This window comes from Manduca sexta, chromosome 22 (assembly GCF_014839805.1).
Source record: "Manduca sexta isolate Smith_Timp_Sample1 chromosome 22, JHU_Msex_v1.0, whole genome shotgun sequence".
Taxonomy (NCBI): Eukaryota; Metazoa; Arthropoda; class Insecta; order Lepidoptera; family Sphingidae; genus Manduca; species Manduca sexta.
In genome coordinates, this window is record NC_051136.1 from 4,071,424 (window position 1) to 4,096,426 (window position 25,003).

At 34.7% G+C, this 25,003-nt stretch overlaps 3 non-coding genes across 3 annotated transcripts; 2 read left to right on the forward strand and 1 right to left on the reverse strand.

Moving 5' to 3' along the window:
* Positions 1 to 348: 348 nt before the first annotated feature.
* On the forward strand, positions 349 to 421 carry Trnat-ugu. The gene has a single exon. It is a non-coding gene; the product is annotated as a tRNA-Thr (tRNA).
* Positions 422 to 1,895: 1,474 nt separating this feature from the next.
* Positions 1,896 to 1,968, forward strand: Trnat-ugu. Its single transcript has one exon. It is a non-coding gene; the product is annotated as a tRNA-Thr (tRNA).
* Positions 1,969 to 5,033: 3,065 nt separating this feature from the next.
* On the reverse strand, positions 5,034 to 5,106 carry Trnat-ugu. Its single transcript has one exon. It is a non-coding gene; the product is annotated as a tRNA-Thr (tRNA).
* Positions 5,107 to 25,003: the final 19,897 nt, after the last annotated feature.

A 25,003-nucleotide genomic window follows, 5' to 3' on the forward strand; every position in this document is an offset into this window, starting at 1 on the left:
AGTTTTTCTTGTGTACGGTTGTCGGACGGTATCCGAGCGGATATATAATATATCCTACCATTAGCAGAAGTTTAGACATAAATGTAGATTTCAGTCTAGAACTCATGTTAATGGCGACTTATAAAGTAGCTTTGTTACATACTTCAACGGACTAGTAAGAAGTCAAAAATATATTCTGTTTTACATGTGTTTAAGTGATGTATATACATTAATTAATATTCTTCACATTATATTATTATTTTACGAGAAATGAATAGCTTCAAACACCGGCTTCTAGAACTCAACTTGAGCGTTATATGATGAGTATTCTACATTAGACTTATCTGATCTTTGTGTGTGGTTCATGTAGCCTCCATAGCTCAGGGGTTAGAGCACTGGTCTTGTAAACCAGGGGTCGAGAGTTCAAATCTCTCTGGAGGCATGAAGTCGTTTTTAAACAGACTCCAAAAGAGGAAGCATTATCTATTTGGATTTTTTAAATGTTTGTTACGAGATATTTTTTACCCTATGGTTCGATGGTGTAAGTATAGCTTCAGAATGGTTCCATTTCATTTCATTGGTCTTGGACGTCGAAGAAGCAGAAGGAAACTCCTCATAATCAAATAGACGTTTGGTGATTCTTTTTGTGGTGGGTACAATATAGTTTCACCATACCAGAAAGGAATATAATAAAAACTTTTTAACAAAAGAAGAACTGACTTCAAAAACAACCAATAAAATCTTCTTTCCAATAATTGATAATTATTAGAAATATTACGAATTATTCATGGTACTATTTTTATATGCACAAAAAATATATGTTTTGAGTCGGTGCCTAATTTGAATTACCAGCTAACGTAAGTAACAAAAAAATATATGAAAACGAATTCTAATTTAAATGTCTGAACGCGATAAACTCCAAAACTACCGAACAGGTTCTGATAAAAATTGGTATATAGATAGTTTGCATTTGAAATTAATTCGGTCTGTTTGTTTGTTTATCTCATCTTGTCTTGTCTGTTTGTCTTATCTTTTTGTCATAGTCATTAAATCGATTTTCATGAAATTTAGTGTGGAGATAGTTTGAGACCTTGGTAAAGACATAGGCTGCTTTTTATCCCGGAATATAGAAGGACTTTTATCCCAGAAAAATTCTATCAAGCGGGCAAAGTCGCGAGCAAAAGCTTGTAGTAATATAAGGACAATAGAATAAATCATACAGGGCCTGTAGAATTTATAAAAAAAATACTTTGGTACCCGCAGCCAGATCGGTTTGATAAATTAATCTGACCCCGGTCTATGTTAAGACCGTGGATTGAGTTAATAAACGTAGTCGCAGTTATATTTGTAACAATAGAAGCTATTTTTAAAAGCAATATTAATTACTATCTCTCAATCTATCAAGTTATTGAATAAAAATTTCAAACTAGTTGAATTTTATCTCAACGTTTTAGCTAATCTTGGCGGCCATCTTTCTTCTTTCTATTTTATCTTACATCTTATTAATATTATAAATTCGAGAGTTTGTAAAAATGTTGATATTTATATATTTGTTAGAAGTAGACTCAGAAACAATTTCATTTAGGTCATGGGAAACCATGTTTTGGATTAACACTTGGGCTACTTTTTAACCTGGTAATTTGCTTATCGGAAATATTGTATTTTTATCAGCTTTTTGCATAGATAGCGCCAGCGTCGCACTTTTATAGCGGGAAATTCATTTCAAGCGGGTGATGCTGCGAACAGCGTGTAGTAAACTATAAAAGTCTATTCATAATATGCTATTTGGTAGATAATGTCGAAATCTTAAGGAGTCTTGATACAAAGATTCATCTACTTATTTCTAGAATGACTTTGAAATATGCCCTAGAAAATCTGATAGTACTACAACCGATTCTATGCTACACAATCGTGGAGCCTCCATAGCTCAGGGGTTAGAGCACTGGTCTTGTAAACCAGGGGTCGAGAGTTCAAATCTCTCTGGAGGCAATATAGGTTTTTTATTTTGAATATCTTGTAATAATATTTACAGATCTATTCTGAAGGTTGCGAAGATTTGCTGGCCTATATCAGGCAATCAAACATAAAAATAATACCAAAATTTCGACTTCGGCAGTCGACACAGTTATGCCGGTTTGTTAGAACCAGATATACACAGGCTGATCACGGAACGCAACACACTTACGTGGGCCAATATGGCGGGTCTTAACACCTTGTTCGCTATTCGGGTGGATATAAAATATATCCTACCACCAGCAAAACCCATCATAGATACTATAATTCACAGCCCTGTATAGTTTCGAAGGAAACAATATGTCATCAAAGCCAAGCTCATTATCTATCTAATCAGTATTATTGTTTATGCTTCCAATGTCCTGAATAATAATGTCCGTGTATAGGCTGTATCAGAAATTATTGGATGCGCATTTGCCTGTACTTAATTTATGACCGATTGTTTATTTGTAAAGTACTACGTACCGTACTTTTTCAGTTATAAAATCAATTTAAAAAATATAACTTCTTAGCCTAATCCATATGAAATATAACGATACACTATCTTTAATGTCATTAAGTAATATTTTGTTCCATTTTGAACTTTATGTACTTACAATGTAGGTATATACTTTGAATCCACTGTCATAACTAGTACTACTACCAAATTCTTACATGCTTAATACAATTGCATAAAGAATAAATAAGAATCAGAATAAACGTAGTTTCTGCTCAAAATAAGGACACATTTTCATTTCCTTTTATTTAAATTAATGTTTTTCATGCATAAAAATAAGTTCCGAGGTGAAGTTTATGTTTGATGCTAATAAAGGCGTTGTTGCATAACATTTTTAATAAATGTTCCCGCTTGCGACCTGACGCAGGTCGTTGACTGCAACAGCTGATTGCTTGAGGATGTAAAAACTATTTGATAACTTACCTATACAGAAGAATGTTTTTTTTTGTTGCGTTAATTGACGAGACGAGCCTGATGATAAGCGATACGACCGCCCATAAATAGATGACACACCACCCAACACCTTTAATTACAAAATTATTGTTTATTATTCCACTGCGCTCGTCATCCTAAGACTATTAAGTCTTAGTATGTCCAGTAATTACACTGGCTACAATGTCCTTCAAACCGGAACATAACAGTGACTATACACTACTGCTTGGCGGCAGAAATAGACATTGCGGTGGTACCTACTCAGGCGGACTCTCTCATATGAGAGACCACCAGAAAACACCAGTATGTGAAGTTTACCAATCCGCACTAGGCCAGCGTGGCGGACCAAGGCCTAATCCCTCTCAGCTGTAGAGAAGGCCCGTGTCTGGTATATAATAATTAAAGTAATGTTATTTTCTTATTGTTATATATAATACTTTTTCAGAAAAATAGCCCAGAATATAAAGAAAATATTTTTTTAACAAATATCCATAGAAGTCCACGGAACTCCAAAGCCCATAAGTCAATGTTGTTAATAAATAGAGCCGCTCTATTGTTATTCCCGGACAATTCCCGGCAAATTAAGGGATAACACACGGAACCGGTAGTTACACGGGGTTATTTCTACACAGGGCCCTTATTCTGTATGATAGTGTAAACGCGTAACGCGGCCGTGTCATGTTATCTTCGAGAAATGTGCGTGGAATGGTATTCTGTAAGCCAAATTTCTATAGTCCTAAACATGATGCGTTGTGTTACGTGCTTGTTACGCACTGTCAAAATAACGTGCGGGATAGAGAATAAGGCCCCTGGACTTCTTTCATTTGTCAGCATAGTTTACATTCCTTCAATTAATACTGTTTGCTTTGTTTTCCCTTGGCACTCATTTTCGTAATAGTTTCTTGTACGGATAAATATTTTAGGTACAAATACTAACTGTAACATTTAGTACAGTGTGGCCTACAAGGTATTATTTTATTGATTACTAGCTTTTGCTCGCGGCTCCGCTCGCGTTAAAATGTTTTTCTGGTATAAAAGTCCCTCTATACATTTCGCGGGGATGAAAATAGCTACGAGGTTATGTGCTTCCTTGGGTCTCAAACTATTTCCAATGTCGTCGAATTCGGTTGTAAATATCTTTACTTTCATTTCTAAATTCTCTTTCCTTTTTTTTTATTTAATTTGCCGTGTAATAACAGCAAATAGGTGATTGTGCATTGCGGAACTACAAGAAGGAAGAGGAAATAATAAAGCAAAAGGATTTTTACGTCTTTAACAATCTTGAAACTATTGTGGTTTTCACATACTCCTGTCCAAGGGAAAAACCTTAGCTAATCCTTACTGCTTTAATTTATTACTGAAAACACACTTTTAAATATTCACATACTGTGACTTATTGACGGTGAAGATCTGAATATCGGCGATCAGCTTGTGTGCCAAAATATTCTATAAAATCGTACAAATTTGGTACAAAGTCGAAGATACCTCGGAATCTATGTAGATGTTGATTTACATTATCAACATATGTCGATATAATTTTTAATTGCAGTAGAATAACGAGACGAGCACGGTGTTCGCCTGATGGCAAGCAATACGACCGCCCATTAATAACTGCAACGTCATATAGAACTCTCAATAACTAAGAACTGCGTGTTTTACACCCCCCAGTGTGCTCGCCACCCTGAGACATACAATGTTAAGTCCCATATTGCGCAGTAATTATACTCGCTGCAATGTCCTTCAAACCGGAACATAACAGAGAATGCACATTGTTGTTTGGCAGTAGAAATAGATAAGTTTTATTATTTATTTGTTTAAACTCTTTATTGTACATCAAGACTTATGGAAAAGTATATAATAATAAATACTGTGCAACTTTTGTTTTTACTTTCCTGCCTTCGCACCCACTACTATAACTCCTGTAAGCCAGGATCAGCAGTAGCACGCTTTTTATAACATCGAGCAGTGAAGCTCGGCGAGTCCCAGGGAAAACTAATTTATCATCATCCCGCAATGAAATTAATGAAATACAAATATAGGGAGGAGTTGAAAATATTATTGTCAACTTTCCTCGATAACAAACTTATGAAACAAGTTTCCAAAACAAAGAATTTGCCTTCGGAGAGAATTGAACTCTCGACCCCTGGTTTACAAGACCAGTGCTCTAACCTCTGAGCTACGAAGGCTGCAATGGAGACTATAAAATAACGATGTTCTATAATTAAATAATGATAAGTAGCACAATATCTGAGATTCTCAGATTATCTCATCTCGACTACAGACAAAGTGTTTTATTATGAAACTTGAAATAAACATGGTGAATGCAGTTTGCAGTTATCCTTTGGAGGCTATAAAACATAAACCCAACTCCAATTGATAACCGAGCAATAGTTCCATCCAATATAACATAGATTTCATTTCTGGCACATGAGTATTGAACTCCCGATAAGTACATACAAATGATGAAATCGCCGCGATAAAGTAATTGACGTCAAATCTTATGTTTAAAGAATGACACGCAAAAGAGGCTCTAGTGATCTTAAATCGAACATTGGATCAAGTAAGATTGTTAATTGATGTGATGATAAGATAAGGAATACGATATTGAAATGCTTTCTTAAAATTATCTTAGCAATTTCCAAGTCTCGTAATGCCTAAAAATTACAGTGACAAAACACTTCTTACACATTGCACTAAGGTTCCAGATTCAATTCCCTAGTCGAGCAAAGGGATAATGGGTGTTTCTTCTGAGTAACTGGTCGGAACCGGGAATTTGAAGGGGATATGGCGATACGCCAGCCCCTATCACATCATGGAACGGAATATACGGATATCCTGGTTGGACCTCTGCCTACCCTTCAGAGACGAAGACGTGATTCGAGATTTGTTTGGAGTCCTACAGAGAGCCATCTTAACAATATCATATATGAAATTGTTACCAATCATCGTATAAGTTCTCTCCAAGAGCTTAGAATTTTATTAAATACTTTTGGAGCCATACAGATCATGCTGCCACTCATTTACTCGGTTTTGGATGGCAGATGAAGTTTACTGTTGTCGCGTCTATTCCGAATGAAGTCACACACCAGACATTCGGCTCAATAAATTGAGATTGGTTTTTATATATATTGCGCTTTCAAATATGTTGATGGAAGGAAGCGTTATAGTTTTAAATCACTTAATCACCACTCAGAAAATAGGAATCATATCAATTTGTTACCACCTAAAATTAGCTGACAATAAAAAATACTTACCAGTAACAGTACGTAGATTGCATCAAAATAGTATCTAAGAAGTTATCAGAGAGTAACATTTTAGTGGAATATGCAGAATTACTCTAAAATTGCTATATGTTGTGGAATTATTAGTTCTGTGCACAAGTAGAGAGGGAAGCGATTGGCTTACCTTTATCTCCGGTAGTTGCCGATATATTCATGGAAGACTTCGAGGACACAGCCTTGACCACAGCCCCGATCTCACCAAGGTTTTACAAACGGTACGTAGATGATACTTTCACAAATTACCATATGATAAAGTAATTGCATTATTAAATCGTCTCAACTCCATCAATAATAAAAACTAATATACAAATTTAATTCGGCGAATAAGAGCAATTTAGTCAATAAAGGCAATATAACTGTGGATTGTTGAATACTAATGACTAATAATAAATAGCTCTTGTAGTGCAGTGGTTGGTGAAACAGCTATGAATCGAGGTTTTATTGCATCAGAATTAGACCGTAAAACATTCGTTAGTCGGCACCTACTTGCATTTATCGGATATTTGCATGTTACTGTGGGAACAGAAATATGTAGTGATTATTTGGTCTCAATGTTTGAAATAAAACAGCGAAACTGAAGACTTTTTGACAGAAAAGAAATCAACTTCGACAACCGCTAATAATAATAACTTCTTTAAATCCAGTTCCACATTCTGATCCGAACACTTAATAACGAAGGCTCGAGCAACACTATTTGGTATTACTGAAGTGGTTAACGTGCTAATAGTAACTAATTAAATATGGAGACTAGATCAAAAAGTAAATTTTTACGGCCATTTAGTGTGAGCGATCGCCGGAGCGCACTTTGAGCTGACGCTGAGTGTCACAGCATGCGTACAATCAGCGGCAGAAAGTTGAAAAGACGAGCTTCTACTGCGTCATCCGAAACATCACCATCCTCCTACTGAAACTATAGTCTTAGTCATTTAATTCTGTAGCCGTAGAGGTTTTGCTGGTAGTAAACACTAGCCTATAAGTCTGCTCCCAGCAATGGCCAGGCTCGCGTTCTAATAAAACGTTAAAGGAAATGAATGAGTTCCTTTCACGAAATTACCCCATTATCACACAATACGAAGGAGGATAAGTGATTATTTAGAACTACCCTATACGAAGTTCACAGCAAAATTTCCATCGGTCGTTGTATCTAAACAAAAAAAATCTGATCAATGGCATGCTATTGTCAGAAATCATTGAATTCCTCCTGTCTCTCTGCAACTATTCAAAGAAGTTACCCGTCATCTTCAACTTAATAACTTCCTAGCATCATACAATAACTTGTAATTAAGAATACAAAAACGAATAGTTCACGAATGCACTGGACAGATGATACTAATAACAAGGGAATACTACAGAATCTCACGTTGAATCTAACAGCCTTATTAGATTTTTGATTAAAATATTTAAATACAAAATGCACATACAAAATAGGTATTTTTCAAAATACCTTTTTTTTCAAATAATATTCTTTTATATAAATCAATGAATGTTTAAAAAGTTTAAGGGACTTTATTGAAGTAGATACGTACTTTTTCTTGAAGGGAGTGAAATAAGGGTTGACTGTTAGTAATGAAAACCAATAGTTTTTCAAGGTAGAGATACAAAAATTTCATTATATTTGCACTTTGATAAGGTATTGTTCCTGGTGGTGGAAATATGTATTCGCTCGGATAGCGAATACCTAATGCATTCCAGGTGTAAAACCCGGCACAGTAAGTGTGTCGCTTTCGATAATGGTATACCATCATCCGGCTTCTAACAATATAATATTTACCAGGGAAAAGACATTCAAATACGGTGGCTGATTGGGGGAATCGAGTAATCTTTTATTTTTATTGTAAAAGTAAAAAATTATAAGCATGGTAATTGTCATATTTTATTTAATGAAACTTTACTTACATCGTAAAACTAATGCTATTGTAGAAAACGAATAACAATATCAAATTAGCTTATTATGTGAAACATTTGTATAACTAACGAGTGTAAAACTTTATAAATTGAAACAACTGAAAACGCATAATTCTTTGGGGGGTTATGATACCTCGTGTTTGAACCAATTGTGATTTTAAAGAAATTAAGACATTATCTATCAAATCATAAAATCTACTTCAAAAACTACAAACCAAAAACATAAGAAAAAATCTTTATATTGTTTTAAACAAAAAATAATATACAACAGTGAATTTATAAACTAATTTACACTTAATTTACTTAACTAAAAGCAAAGGTTGAGATTGTCACAATGCTATCAATAAAAGTGCAAACACCATCAAAAACATTACATAATATATTGGTATAATTCTAAACTTACTACTTAATATTTAAATTGTAATACTGCGATTATATACGTGGCACTAAGGCTAATATGTTTTAAGAACAGGCTGAGGTCCATGGAGATACCTGGCCATATCTGGAATATGATAGGCGACACTTCCAGAAAATCCAATGCATCATACAGACTGTTGCGTAGATTCCTACCTAAAATAAAATAAAAAAAAAACTAATAAAGATATTTCCTTATCCAAGGTTCTTCTTCGAGTTAAATATTATAAAAGCAATAAGACTAGGTGACAAAGGTCAATCACAAAAAAACAGTTGAATGATACCCTTACTGAAATTATTATTTTAATTATATTCATTGGTCTTAGATAATAAAGTAAAGTCATGCATTGAAATCGATTTTTTCCACCTAAGTGACGTGACGAGCAAGCTACTCGTCCAATGACAAACGCTAGAGATATTTGCCCACCAACAGTAGCATCACGATCTAATTTTGAAATACTCAGCTCTCTCTGAACTGTACCCGTCGTTTTGAAACACGAGATTCTAATCTCGAAAGCATCTCGGCAGTTCGTTCCAGCTAAGTGACTGCATATATTACAAATTTATTTATCAGTTGTACTTATTTAATTAATAACACAATATATATGCAAAACGTACCTTTGTACCTTATGAGCAAATCAGCCAAAATCAGTTTAGTTTTCCTTAATTCATATCCACTCAGTTCCAACAGCAATGCTGCTGTGTATATTACCCATATTTCAAAAATCGTCATGAATATCAACAATATTAGGTAATGCGACAGCTTAAACAGTTAATTGTTTGTATTTATTAAAATCAAGACATAATCAGAAGTAATATTAGTTACCCAAAAAAAAACTCTCTACTTACATAAAAAGGGTGAGTTAAAAAAAAACATGCTAGAATTAAAATTCTTGAAAATGCGCACAAAATGCCATGAAGCACCTGTAAATTGATAGAAATGGTCAACAAAATAACAAATTCATTTAAGTTTTTATGTGGACTTATTTAAATGGCATACATAATTACATACCGTAATCTTGATGTATGACCGGCCGGATTCAAAAGAGTTTTGTACATTTCTGTAATCAGTTACAAGTTTATTAATAGCATCGATCTTCACTTCAACTGCAGAATTGTCTTTTAAATCTTTGTCCAAATTCATTCGCAATAAACGCATTGTAGTGTACAGACTTTGTGTAATGATAATTGTTGTATAATAATCCGCGAACGTTGCTAAGTACCAAATCATATCTAATAAAATCTTCCAAGTTCGCCCCATTGTATTTATAGTTAGTAAAAAATACATAAATAACAAACACTATAGCTGTATAAGTCAGTGGTATTAGACAGTTCGGCTGGTTGTCCTGCATATTCCCAAAGCTCTGAAGTTGTGAGAAGAATTTGAAGAAATGTTTTTCTTTATAAATTATATTCTTTGCTGTATTAAAAATGAGGTGATAGGCACCTATTACGTCATGTAAATAAAACTCTAACGAAAAATTAAGCAACGGTATGTCATCTAAATTTATTATTATTTGTGTTCCACACAATGTAACACAGTATATTATTACAATAAACTTGATACACGTTGACTGGCTAACTTCATAGTATAATCCCAGGAGAAGCCTATGTAACATCATGAATTTCACTGACTTTATAAAATTCCACATTTTTCGATGGATAGTATGGTCAGATGGATGACACATGTCGTTACGTTACGTCTTGTGTTTAGACGTAGATAGGTTGAAACCAACTAATGCATTCGACACATATAAAACTGACTGAATATATATCGATAGTTTGAATGCATTAAATTAACTTTGTTAAGTGTTTTTACATACTCTACCGCTCAGAGTCTGATCAGGAGCATGACTGCACTCTCATCGGTTACAATATTTATTCTAATAGTTCTCTAAAGAGCACTATAACCTTAATAGTAAACGTGTGTGGTAGCATACATACATCCTACCATACTTTTAAGCTTTCTTAGTCATATTATATTTATACAGAAGTAGTTGGGATATGCTTGGAGGTAAGTTCTGTTCTGGAAAAGTGCATAGTGAGCCTTTACTCCGCGAAAGACCTCAAACAGGCAGTTGAGAGCAAAATCTAATAAAACATATTATAAATGTTAGTATTATTGTACCTAAAGCACACGGCCCTGCCACTGCTCGGACGTGTAAAGCAGAGGACTAAATATGTAATGTGCTTTAGTGTTTTATGACATTTCTTTATAATTATTGTATATCGCTAGTTCACTATTAAAAGGTTTGTTATATTTTTGATAGAAATAGAGTATGTGGCAACGTAAACCACTGACATTAAGGTAATCGGAAAGTAGATCTCAGTAGCAATAGCCAATTTTATCAACAGTAATGTTAAATCGGGTTAGTGTCCAGATCAGGTGAAAATTGGATGTGTTAGACGAATTTTCAAAAAGAGTCTACGTAGTGTGAAAGGACATTGTTCAAATCGGTCTATGAATCAATAAACATGTGACTGTTACAATAAATTTTAGTTTATTTTATGGTTTGTGAATCAAACATAACAATCTCACGGATACTTCAGAATATCGAAATCGTACAAGTAATACTTTATTTAATGCAGAAAAAGGTATTTTCATAAACAATTAACGTAAGATGTATGAATAATTTTGGGATTTTATGCTAGTTAAGAAGAGTAAATACACCAATATATTATCTTTATACAATTTAGCATAGTAAACACGAATAAAAGCAGGTACAATATATTCAATATCATCAAATACTTATTGCAATACGCATAACAACCCGTAAGTAAATTCAGATTCAGTTATTCGCAGCTTTTAATTTATTAAACCTTTTTTGTAGTATAGCTATATATCATTTGAAATTTAAATGTACGTCTCATCAATATTAAAGCGAACACTTCAAGGTTGTATAATTTACGAAAATAATAATATCGATAATATTGTCCGTATTTATAAGAGTATTCAGTATTAGATGCACAGACATCAGACGTGTAATGTGTGATATCGTTCCTTTACTTGTACTTCTCTAGCTTTTTGTTTATTTCATAATTGTGTGTGACATCTTGTTGCAGATAAAGGACTACGCCGACAAACATACAACGCACTGCATTTGATGAGTGGACGTCCAGTAACAGGCTTCATATGGCGACGGTTCCCGATGGACATGACTATTATGATTTTATTATTTAACCTAGCTTCCGCCCGCAGCTTCGCCCGCGTGGATTTCGGACTTCAAAAATGAAGGAGGTGCTCAATTTGTCGGGATGTTTTTTTAATGTATGGTGGTATGCAGATGGTCCGATTGTCCGGTCAGGGTCTGATGATGGGATCCTGGTGAAATCGAAGGAAGCATATAGCATGATTCAGTATTCACGCGTGATGGCATATTATTAGCGTATCTCATGTATAACTTTGGTGTTTCTATACCGATTTCTATGATTCTTTTTTATGTAATATTTAATAATGTTAACTTTTTTAATAAGGGATGACTGAGAGCAGCCCCGGATCTTGAATTTTTTGAAGGCGGGGCAAAATCTGGATAAAGCCGCCCCTAACCACCTATATTTTTACTTTTGTCATCATCATCATCATTTCGCGCTCCGCGGGAAATAATTTATGTGTGTTATATACTGGTCTAGCTTTTGCTCGCGGCTCCGCCCGCGTTATAAAGTTTTTCAGGCTAAAGTTTTCCGTTATAAAAGTCACGCTATATATTTTCCCGAAAGCCTGTGTTCTTCCCAGGGTCTCAAACTGTCTCCATATCAAATTTTATCCTAATGCGTTGGGTAGTTTTTGAGTTTAACACGTTCAGGCAGACAAATTCAGCGGGGGACTTTGTTTTATAATAATTTTTTGTATAACTTTTAAGAGGAACAATCCCGTCATACATCATTGTTGCATAACTTTAACCGTTTACGCAGCGCACGCAACAGAAGCTCTCAAAAATAATATATTTTCCCCGTTTTTGCAACATGTTGAAACTGTTACTGCTCTGCTCCTATTGGTCATAGCGTGATGATATATAGCCTATAGCACTCCAGGAACAAAGGGCTATCCAACATAAAAATATTTTTTCAGTTCGAACCGATAGTTCCTGAGATTAGCCATTACTGAACCGCTCCTATTGGGTATAGCGTGATGATATACAGCACTCCACAAACAAAGGACTATCCAACACAAAAAGAATTTTTCAGTTCGAACCGGTAGTTCCTGAGATTAGCCATTACTGCTCCACTCCTATTGGGTATAGCATGATGATATATAACCTATAGCACTCCACGAACAAAGGGCTATCCAACACAAAAAGATCTTTTCAGTTCGAACCGGCAGTTCCTGGGATTAGCCATTACTGCTCCGCTCCTATTGGGTATAGCGTGATGATATATAACCTATAGCACTTCACGAATAAAGGGCTATCCAACACAAAAATATTTTTTCAGTTCGAACCGGTAGTTCCTGAAATTATCCATTACTGCTCCGCTCCTATTGGGTATAGCGAGATGATATATAACCTATAGCACGCCACAAACAAAGGGCTATCCAATACAAACATATTTTTTCAGTTCGAACCGGCAGTTCCTGAGATTAGCCATTACTGCTCCGCTCCTAGTGGATGTATCGTGATGATATATAATAGCCTATAACATTCCACAAACAAAGGGCTATCCAACACAAAAAGAATTTTTTAGTTTGAACCAGTATTTCCTGAGATTAGAGCGTTCAAACAAACAAACAAACAAACTCTTCAGCTTTATATAATAGTATAGAGTATAGATGTCGCAGTAGACAAAGTTGCGTTAATGATGAGATTTGTATTTGTCTGCCAAGTTTGAATTTCCCGCCCTCTAAATTCGCCGCCCGGGGCACGGACCCTGGCTCCCCCCCGCCCCCGCCCCCTAGATCCGGGGCTGACTGAGAGTGTTATAAACGTAAGAGTAGACAAATATAATGAGCAAGCTTCGAACTGCTATGCTATCGGGAGTTACACGTGTTATTGTGAGTCAACCATAAAAGATAGACATATGCTGTCGTGGGATATTTTTTATATAATTTTAAGGCGAACATTTCCGTCATACATGATTTCTGTGTAGCTTTAACCATTAAGGTTGCACACGCGGCGGAAACTTAAAAAATGGAGTAACTTCTCCCGTTTTCCCAACATTTCCCTTCACTGCTCTGCTCCTATTAATTGTAGCGTGATGAAAAGTATTATACTATAACCAGCACAGGAGAATGACAAATAATTGTACCAAGTTTCGTTAAAATCCGTCGAGTAGTTTTTGTTTCTATAAGGGTTATACAGACAGACAGACAGACAAAAATTTTACTAATTGCATTTTTGGCATCAGTATCGATCCCTAATCACCCCCTGATAGTTATTTTGGAAATATATTTCATGTACAGAATTGACCTCTCTACAGATTTATTATAAGTATATAGATAGATTACCATCAGTTACGTAATCCTAGTGCTGCAGTTCAAATACTAGGTACAAATAATTTAACTGTAATAAAAAATATTTGTATGAAACATTATTTGTAATGATAAAGTAAATAATAATATTTAACAAATGTATTGTGATTTAATTTTATTTTTTCAAGCAAGTTGCGGAAAGGATTTGGCTAGCTAACATGCCTATAGTGTACCTCTACTGAGAAAAGTGAATATCTTCAAAATAAAATATGGAAACCTCGGTTTATCCTAGCCCGCGATCTGCACTTAGACTTGTTTAGAGTTTTAGTAGTGAGGAAAAATCTATTCTAACCTAGTCATACAAATAGTTGCACAACTATTTTCAACATATTGAACACGTACTGTTAAAATACAAGTGAATTCGTTGCTGTAGGAAGCGACATTTCTTTTAGTCATTCAACCGAATGACTAAAAGAAATGTCGCTTATAAATTTATACAACAACTAACCAGTTGTTGTATAAATTTGGGTGCTTTCACAGGAGAACAATGCCATGAGGATACTTGATATATATAAGTATATTATTTCTCAGGCTAAATAAATTCAAATGTGACCGCTGATAGCTACAAAAGGTTTCATAGTAGTATACCTTTAAGCTTATGTTAGGAATCTCTGATTCATATTTTGGTAGTACAAAATTATAAGCGTCGTAATTGTTGTATTTCTTTTAATGAATCCTCACTTCATCTTAAAACTAAAGCTGCTATTGAAAACGAACAACAATATCGAATTCGATACGAGACAAATACCTATAACTAACGAGTGTAAACTATATAAATTAAAACAACTGATACGTCTAATTCTTTATGGGGTAATGATTATAATCTATGTTTAAACACATTGTGATTTTTAAAAATTAAGACATTATACAACAAAAAATAATTTACTTCCAAAACTATTACCAACTAAAAAAATATTTTAATTATTTTAAACAGAAGAAAACGGACAGCGAAATTACAAACTAATTTACACATAAATATTTATATGATCAAATACAAATGTTGAGATTGTCACAAAGCTATCAAGTGCAAACACCATCACAAACATATTGGTATAATTTGAAACTTACTACTTAATATTTAAATTGTAATACTGCGATTATATACGTGGCACTAAGGTTAATATATTTTAAGAACGTGCTGAGGTCCAGGGAGAAATGTGGCCATATCTGGAATATGATAGGCGACACTTCCAGAAAATCCAATGCATCATACAGACTGTTGCGTAGATTCTTACCTAAAATAATAATTAAAAAAAACAACTAATAAAGATATTTCCTTATCCAAGGTTCTTCTTCGAGTCAAATATTATAAAAGCATTAAGACTAGGTGACAAAGGTCAATCACAAAAAAACTATTTTAATTATATTCATCGGCCTTAGATAATAAAGTAAAGTCATGCATCGGAATCTATTCGTCCAATGACAAACGCTAGAGATATTTGCTCACCAACAGTAGCATTACGATCTAATTTTGAAATACTCAGCTCTCACTGAACTGTACCCGTCGTTTTGAAACACGAGATTCTAATCTCGAAAGCATCTCGGCAGTTCGTTCTAGCTATGTGACTGCATATATAACAAATTTATCTATCAGTTGTACTTATTTAATTAATAACATAATATATATGCAACACGTACCTTTGTTAATTATGAATAAATCAGCCAAAATCAGTTTGATTTTTCTCAATTCATGTCTACTCATTTCCGACAGCAGAGCTACTGTGTATATCACCCATATTTCAAAAATCGTCATGACCATCAGCATTATTAGATCGTTTGACGGCTTAAACAGTTAATTATTTGGATTTATTAAATTAAGATAAATAAATAATAATATTATCCCTGTATTATATACTGTCTCACTGTTGGGCACGGACCTCCTCTACTACTGAGAGGGATTAGGCCTTAGTCCACCACGCTAGTCTAATGCGAAAATTCCAATAGAGTATTTCTCAGGTATGCAGGTTTCCTCACGATGTTTTCCTTCATTGTTAAAGCAAGCGATAATTCACAAAGAATACGCATATTATATTTTTTTAGAAAAGTCAGAGGTGTGCCCTTGGGATTTGAACCTGCGGAAATTCGTCCCGGCAGTCCGTTCCACAATCAACTAGGCTATCGCTGATTTTTTTCTAAAGATATAATCAAAAATAATATTAGCTAGACAAAGAAACTCTCCACTTACATAAAAACCGTGAGTTACAAAAAAGCATGTTAGGATTACATATCTTGAAAATGCGCTTAATATGCCATGAAACACCTGTGAATTTATATAAATGGTTAATAACACAGGGAAAACAATTTTTAACAAATTCATTTATAACTTTAATATAATGTGGACTTGTTCAAATGCCATAGGTATATAGTTACATACCGTAATCTTGATGTATGACCGGCCGGTATCCAAAGAGTTTTGTACATTTCTGTAATCAGTTTATTAATAGCATCGATCTTCACTCCATCTACAGAATTGTTTTCTAAACCTTTACCCAAATTCATTCGCAATAAACGCATTGCAGTGTACAAACTTTGTGTAATTATAATTGTTGTGTAATAATCCGCGAACGTTGCTAAGTACCAAATCATATTTAATAAGATCTTCCAGGTTGGTCTTATTGTGTTTTTATTGGTAAAGAAAACACATGCATAATAAATACTATAGCTGTATAAGTCAGTGGTATTAGACAGTTCGGCCGGTTGTCCTGCATATTCCCAGAGCTCTGAAGTTGTGAGAAGTATTTGAAGAAATGTTTTTCTTTATAAATTATATTCTTTGCTGTATTAAATATGAGGTGATAGGAAACTATTGCGTAAAGCAAATACATTTCTATTGAATATTTCATCATAGTTATGTCATGTAAATTTATTATTGTTTGTGCTCCACACAATGTTACACAATATATTATTACAATAAACTTGATATGTATAGACTGGCAAACTTCATAGTATAATCCCAAGAAAAGCCGGTATAACATCATGAATTTCACTGAAGATATAAAATTCCATATTTTTCTAAGTATAGTATGGTCAGATGGATGACACATGTCTTTACAGTTATGTTTAGACGTAGAAAGGTTGAGACCAACTAATGCATTCGCTACATATAAAACTGACTATTTAAATGCATTACATTAACTCTGTTGAGTGACTTCCATACTCTACCGCTCAGGGTCTGATCAGGAGCATGACTACGCTCTCATCGGTTACAATAATATTTATTCTAACAATTCTCTGAAGAGCAGTGTGGCCTTAATAGCAAACGTGAGTGGCAGCCCATAGCGGCATTTCCTACTATCTTTTAAGCTTACTTACTCCTATCATAAATACGGAATTCAATGAAGATGTACTAAGAATGTTTGTTAGAAGTAAGCAAAGCAAGAATTTGAATAGAATTTGGTATACACTATACACACTAAATTCGGGATTAACATATAATTTATCCGGGAAAACCTTTAAGCGGCGATAGCCTAGTTGGGTGTGGAACAGACTGCCACGACGAATGTCCGCAGGTTCAAAACTCAAGGACACACACCTATAACTTCAAAAATTATGTGTGTGTTCTTTATGAATTATCGCTTGCTTTTGATGAAGGAAAACATCATGAGGAAACCTGCATACCCGAGAAGTTCTCAATAAGAATTTTAAGCGAGTGTGAATTCTATCAATTAGCACTAGGCCAGTGTGGTGGACTTAGGCCTAATCCTTCTTAGTAGTAGAGGAGACCCGTGCCCAGCAGTGGACAAGTATATAACACAGGGTTAATGTTATTATATATTATTTCGCCTTATTAATGAATGAGCCTCTGATGGCGGTGCCTAAGACGCAAGCCACCAGCTGTTGGAAATTCAGAACGAGGAATCTCCTTACAATACGCTTTGTCCAGAAATACTACCTTTTTGCATTTGGCATCTGACTCAACAGCCAATTAAGAGCTTCTGAAGATGTTGATCAAGGCTCTTTGGTATAAACTTATGCGCAGAAACGACAATCCGGACAATACTTGTAGAGTCAACATCAACATGAGTCACATGTCAGTAACCTTATGTGCCAAGTCTAAATGTTTAGACATTTTGTCTTTTTTGGCCTTAACAAGAACATCGTCATGCGGAATGGTGACATCAACAAGTATTGCCCGGCGCGACAATCTATCTCCTAGCACATCAGGCTTATTGGCAACAATAGTCTAATCTGTCATATATCGATCTCAATACAGCCTTGCATTATCAATTTCAAGAACTGGTTTCATAACTGTGGTATATACTGGTAATGGTACTTCAGGAGATACAAGACCATATCGAAGAGCAATTTGTTGGTGTGTGATTTTGGCTACCAGGTTGTGTCCTATGCAAGTACTCGTCACAAGTGACATGCGAATAACCGGAAATCACTTGCCTGATTGAGTCACCAGCACGACGGCATGCCTGACAAATGTCGACCGTACCGTTCTTCAGGATGTGTTTCCTATTATTTTATATTATTAATTATTAATAATATTATTACATATCCTGGAAATGTTCATATTGAGTCATTTATCTCATTTACAGAGATCTCAAATAGGCGGTTGAAAGCAGAATCTAATAAAACATATCATAAGGGTTAGTATTTTTGTACCGAAACCACACGGCCCTGCCACTGCTCGGACGTGTACAGCAGTGGACTAAACATCTAATGTGCTTTAGTGTTCTCGATGACCGTTTTATAATTAAAGTATATCGCTAGCTCACTATTACAAGGTCCTATGCTATATTTTTACACGAATTGAATTATGTATCACATAATTCTATGTCATTTTCAGTGAAATATCAATAACCCTGAAAGTGAATAAAAGGAGCGATCATAAAAAGTATCTTTCCTAATTTCTATACATCTCTTTTTGCCAACATAAGTAAAAATTTACATCAGACCTTGTAATAGTGAGCCAGGGATTTGTCCCTCTCATGTAACTAATAGATTTAAGGCTTGTGAGATACTATCATTGATCACGGACATTGTATTTTAAGCGTTTTAAATCATTTTAGTTTCCATAGCAATGTGACTTTGGGCTAGCCTCATTGCTTAAATAAATAAATGACACACAAATAAAAGTAAAGTTTCACTATATTAGTGATCACTAGATACATTATCTATACTATTATATAAAGCTGAAGAGTTTGTTTGTTTGTTTGTTTGTTTGAACGCGCTAATCTCAGGAACTACCGGTCCAAACCGAAAAATTCTTTTTGCGTTGGATAGCCCTTTGTTCTTGGAGAGCTATAGGGTATATATCTTCACGCTATACCCAATAGGAGCGGAGCAGTAATGGCTAATCTCAGGAAATACCGGTCCAAACTGAAAAATTCTTTTTGCGTTGGATAGCCCTTTGTTTGTGGAGTGCTATAGGCTATATATCATCACGCTATACCCAATAGGAGCGGAGCAGTAATGGCTAATCTCAGGAACTAACGGTCCAACTGAAAAATTCTTTTTGAGTTGGACAGCTCTTTGTTCGTGGAGTGCTATAGGCTATATATCATCACGCTATACCCAATAGGAGCGGAGCAGTAATGGCTAATCTCAGGAACTACCGGTCCAAACTGAAAAATTCTTTTTGCGTTGGATAGCCCTTTGTTCGTGGAGTGCTATAGGTTATATATCATCACGCTATATTCAATAGGAGCGGAGCAGTAATGGCTAATCTCAGGAACTACCGATTCGAACTGAAAAAATCTTTTTGGGTTGAATAATCCTTTGTTTGTGGAGTGCTCAAAGTCATATATCATCACGTTATGACCAATAGGAGCGGAGCAGTAATGGCTAATCTCAGGAACTACCGGTTTCAACTGAAAAAATCGTTTTGTGTTGGATAGCCCATTATTTGTGGACCGCTATAAGCTATATATCATCACGCTATGACCAATAGGAGCGGAGCAGTAATGAAACATGTTGTAAAAACGTGAAAAATTATACGTTTTGAGAGCTTCCGTTGCCTGCGCTGCGTAAACGGTTAAAGTTATGCAACAATGATGTATGACGGGATTGTTCCACTTTAAAAGTTCTAAAAAATATATTATATAACAAAGCCCCTCGCTGCATCTGTCTACCGGAACGTGTTAAACTCAAAAACTTCCCAACGTATTAAGATGAAATTTGGTATGGAGACAGTTTGAGACCCTGGGAAGAACATAGACTCCCGGGAAACTACTACTTTTATAACGGAAAACTTTAGCCTGAAAAACTTTATTACGCGGGCGGATCCGCGGGCAAAAGCTAGTTATTATATAAACACAGAAATAATGACTCATTACTTGGTATAACATAGTATTATTGAACACAAAAATAAAATTATCAGGGTGTTCCATCGCATAATGTCATGCGATATTGAACGTGTTTTCTTCATGAACAGTTCTACCATCCAAGTTATTGAAAACGTTATCGAGGACATAGTTTGTTGTGTCCCCGTGGCACGACGTAGTAACTCCAAGTTCCAGCCAAATCAGAACAACCACATAATGAAAATATTAAATATTATTTCCTCTGCAGATTTCGTCCTTGGTTATAGACTTTTACTTGGCATGTATTACGATGTCAGATGTTCCAATTTGCTTATAATTCTGGGAAAAATTTATGGAATTACATCATGCGTACTTCATTTGTTAATGCATTTTCTACTTAACAGTAAGGCAAATATGTTTTACGGAACCTCAATTAACTCTTGGTCTCTCGTGGCTCGCCGGCGAGCCAAGACAGCTACATGACATTTGCGTGTGTCACGGGATTATAACCTTATATACTACATAATAAGGTTATTTTTCCGTCACACGCGTAGCTGTTTGACAAGTCATGACGGGTTAATGTGCATCAACTATCTATAGTCACACAAGCGCTGTTATCCACGGCAGCATCACTGGTCACGAAGGAAAAATATTTTATTAATTTCTACTCAGCTTTCAAAGATAATAACACCTATTTTGGAGGCAAAAAAGCAAGCGCTCTACCATTCATTTTGACAGCCTTTTGTATCATTCATCAATTTATTTATAGAGGAATCAAGGTGTTGGTGGGAAGGTCGCCTGATATTTGGGTAGCCATTGGAAACACTGGATATATGTTAATTATTCAAGCATATTTTTTTCCACTGATAATGATTTTCCATTTGCTTTATAACGAAGCGCGATTGTGGCATTGCCATATCAAAGACGTTTTTTGTAAAGAAGCTACAGTGGAAGAAAAATTGTATGTTGTTGATAATTTCATAAATGCCTGCCATTTCCAGTCGAAGACGCTGAAACCATGTAATGTGTACATTAAAATTACGGTACGTAAACCCAAAATATTAAAACATAACAAAATAGTCACATGTTGTCAAAATTTGTTTTTTTTTTCCTTCTTCTTATTGTTTTAGATATCGTTTGGACTTCTGGGTGGCACTTTAAGGATTATAGTCATTATATATCACTTATTATGCGAAGAAATTACCGTAAGTTCATTTTTGATTCAAAAAGAGTCGGCTTTAACGTTAAATTCAAGTCACTTACTTTGGTTTTGCCTGTTCGTCAGCCAACTAAGGTCATACTAGATTTAGTTATTCATCCAAGGATCACGCCACAATGTTAAGACTAGAATATCCTAAACAAACTTTTTTTGATTCCATGTTTATTTATATAGATAAATTATAAAATCTTAACAAAATTGATTGTTTAAATAATTTCTTATTCAGGCAAGCGTATCAGCAAGTAAGTGACAGAATACTGATACAATATTATCGGCTATTCGCTGAAAAATATTAATTTTATTCGAGGAAGACTTTTTTTATGTCAATAATTATAATCATTGACCACGCCTTTATTTAGCTAACGAAGAAGATTAACCGGTAAAATACGTAATATTCTTTAAATATATCGATAATTTTATAATAATTATAGCGATTGCATACATGATTTTGGAAGGCTGTTTGATTACATAATCACACTAGTGAATTGCGAGCGAATTCACAGCAGAGTGGAGGTGCCACAAACTCGCATCGGATGCGTAATAAGTACAACAGGGGTTCGCAACTTGTTCGCTCAATCGACGTAATACTGTAACTTCACGTACAACCTTTCTACTAAAATTGATTATTATAAATGTGTGTCTTTACATCGTAAGTCTTTTTGTATCAAATGCGACAACTCGTAATATGTAAATATTGACCTTTACATGTAGGAACAAAATATTCATTCGTTTCCAGAATAACCCAAAGTCGTAGCTCTTTTCTAGTAAATATCTCAAATTCGTCGCATTACCTGCTTCCGCGTTCATTTTCTACGTTTTAGAATCATTAACAAAACTAACAGCAATGATTCCTCGTCGGAATTCATTCTGCTACTGACTGAAAACACGTCGCGAGCCCGCAGCGTGTTCGCTGCGCGTCCGCTCCGTACTCGTTGCGTCTTCGCTTCGCAATGAAAACTTATAAGGCCCTATCTTAAGGCCTGATTGTTCCATCAGTGGTAAATTTTGACATATTTCTAAATTTTGACTTTTGTCATGCTACTATGTGACAAATACGGTGTTGTATACTCGATTAAAAATGTTGGTATCGTCAAAATTACGTCACATTGTTTGCAATATTTAAACGCAATTATTGGTTGGCAGCCGAATCCCTGCTCCTTAGTTTCTTATTCCACACCATTCTCTCTCACACTCGCTCGCCTACCCCATCTGTCTCGCACGCACCGTGCCGAATTCGGCAATTAGCCTATCTCCACGCACCGGGTCTTTGGATTCGGCCGGGACAGTGTTCGCCGACATTCGTCCCAATATTTCAGTCATCAATTCGACCCCCGACCTTCTCTTTTTTTAGGCCCTTAATACCTGACGCCTTCTATTTTGCTTTCGATAATTTATTGCCGGAATAATAAAATATTTACTTCTTTAGTACCTCTCAATTCTTATTATATATCATCACCAACTTTTTTATATTCAGTACTTATAATGTTTTTAATATCTTTGTGGAATTACAGACTGTTTTTATGATAACACATTTAATTCAGGGCTCATGTAATGAATTTGTTTCCGTCTTCATATCTGCATTCTTAGTCGAGATGTTTATGAGTCAAATGGATAGCATAAAAGAGGTTTTAGCGAATCAACTTCTTTGTTGCAATGGTGAGTAATGCTATTTAATTTGATGCTAAAAACGATCTATTAGACACGTGTTACTACAACTTTAATTATCTTCTTTTATATTTTTGTTTGATATATAGCGTTGATCTGACGGTTGAAAATAACCCCATCGAATGTCGATTTGAGTAATTTATTTAATTATCCGAGAATCACAGATTAATCTCAATGAGGACAATGTCCTTCAATCATAGGATAAGGACAGATGGATTACAATTTTATCATTATTATTTCAATTTCAGATAAAAATTTACACACAAAATTGGTTGATGCGATTGATTACATTGAGCATGGAGACATGAAGTTTACAATTTGGCCAGGATTCCCAATGGACTTAAGTTTGTTCTTGGTATATTTCGGATTTATTACAACATATACGATAGCACTTTTGCAATTCAGATATTAATGTTAATTTTAATAAATTGTATTATCTCACGATGCAATACAATGCGACACATGTAACAATAAGACACGACATATCACAATACGACGCGACACGACGAGATACTACAATGACGCACCGTCATTAATATAATATTGTTCTTGTTTTTCCATTATAATAAATGCACGAGTTTGAGAGTGGGAACTTGTTTTATTTTAATTGCTGGTTATATGAAGAAAAAAAAAAAAGTTTTGAGTTTTATAAATCTGAATTATTGTAGTAAGACGCTTAAAGAATCCTAAATGATTATTCTATTGAAGCTCAATAAATTTTGTTTCACATGGTCACGTACCATTAAAATTAATTTAGAGGCCAGTTTCACAAGTTTCCATAAAATTTCACGTAGCAGTTATAATACACATAATGAAACATAAAATAAAATAAGATATTTTATTTTTAATAGAACATGACTACACACTTAGGCATGCATTATGTTACCTGATTAGAACAGACACTTATGTTTATGCGCGACAGAAGCGTATAGATATGTTCAGCTGACTGCCAATCTTCACTAGTTGCAGAGACACTACAAGAAGAAGAAGAAGAAGCGTACAAATATGAAGAGATAGATTAATATAATATTATGCCCTAGGTAAATTTTACATTTATTATTTTAATGAAGGTAGGGACATAGAAAAAGTCAAATTAATATCAGAACTCAATGTCTATTTCTACCGCCAAGCAGCAATGAGTAGTCACTGATGTGTTCCGCTTTCGAACATTGTAGCCAGTATAACTCATGTTTCAGGATTAGTTGAATACGAAAGAATACTTTGTAATTCAAGGTGTTGGATGGTGTTTCTATTGTTTATGTGTGGTCGCACTGCTTACCAAGCTCATCCCGTCAATGAAAGCAATAAAATACGGTTAGCTAAAAATAATAATATCATTAATAAATTTGTCAATAATATAGTAAGCGTTATCTACAAGGAATTTATTTAGGTTGTTTTTTTATATATCGCTATTTTGTTCTCTCCAGTATCTCGAAATATTATTAAATATTTTTGGAGCCCTACAGAATATGCTGTTACTCATTAAAGCGGTTTTAGATGGTTGCTGATGAAGTTTACTATTGTCGCATCTATGTCGAATGATATAGTCAGATCAGACTTTCGTCTATATAAATTGGGAATGGTTTTTATAAACATTGCGCTTTCAAATATACATAGATTTCAAATATACTTGAAATTTTACATCAATTAATTACTACTCAGAGGAAACAGTAGAGCACCTGTGAAGGATTCACATAATTTTGTTAGCGACATGAAACACCTACAGTTAGCTGACAATGAAACAATGATCAGTTTTGATGTCCATTCTCTCTTAACGAGCTTACTAGTATATAGTTGCATCAAAGTATTATTTAAGAATTAGCAGAGTAACTCCCTTTGGAATATGCAGAACTACTCTAACATTGCCTTACATCTGGTTATATG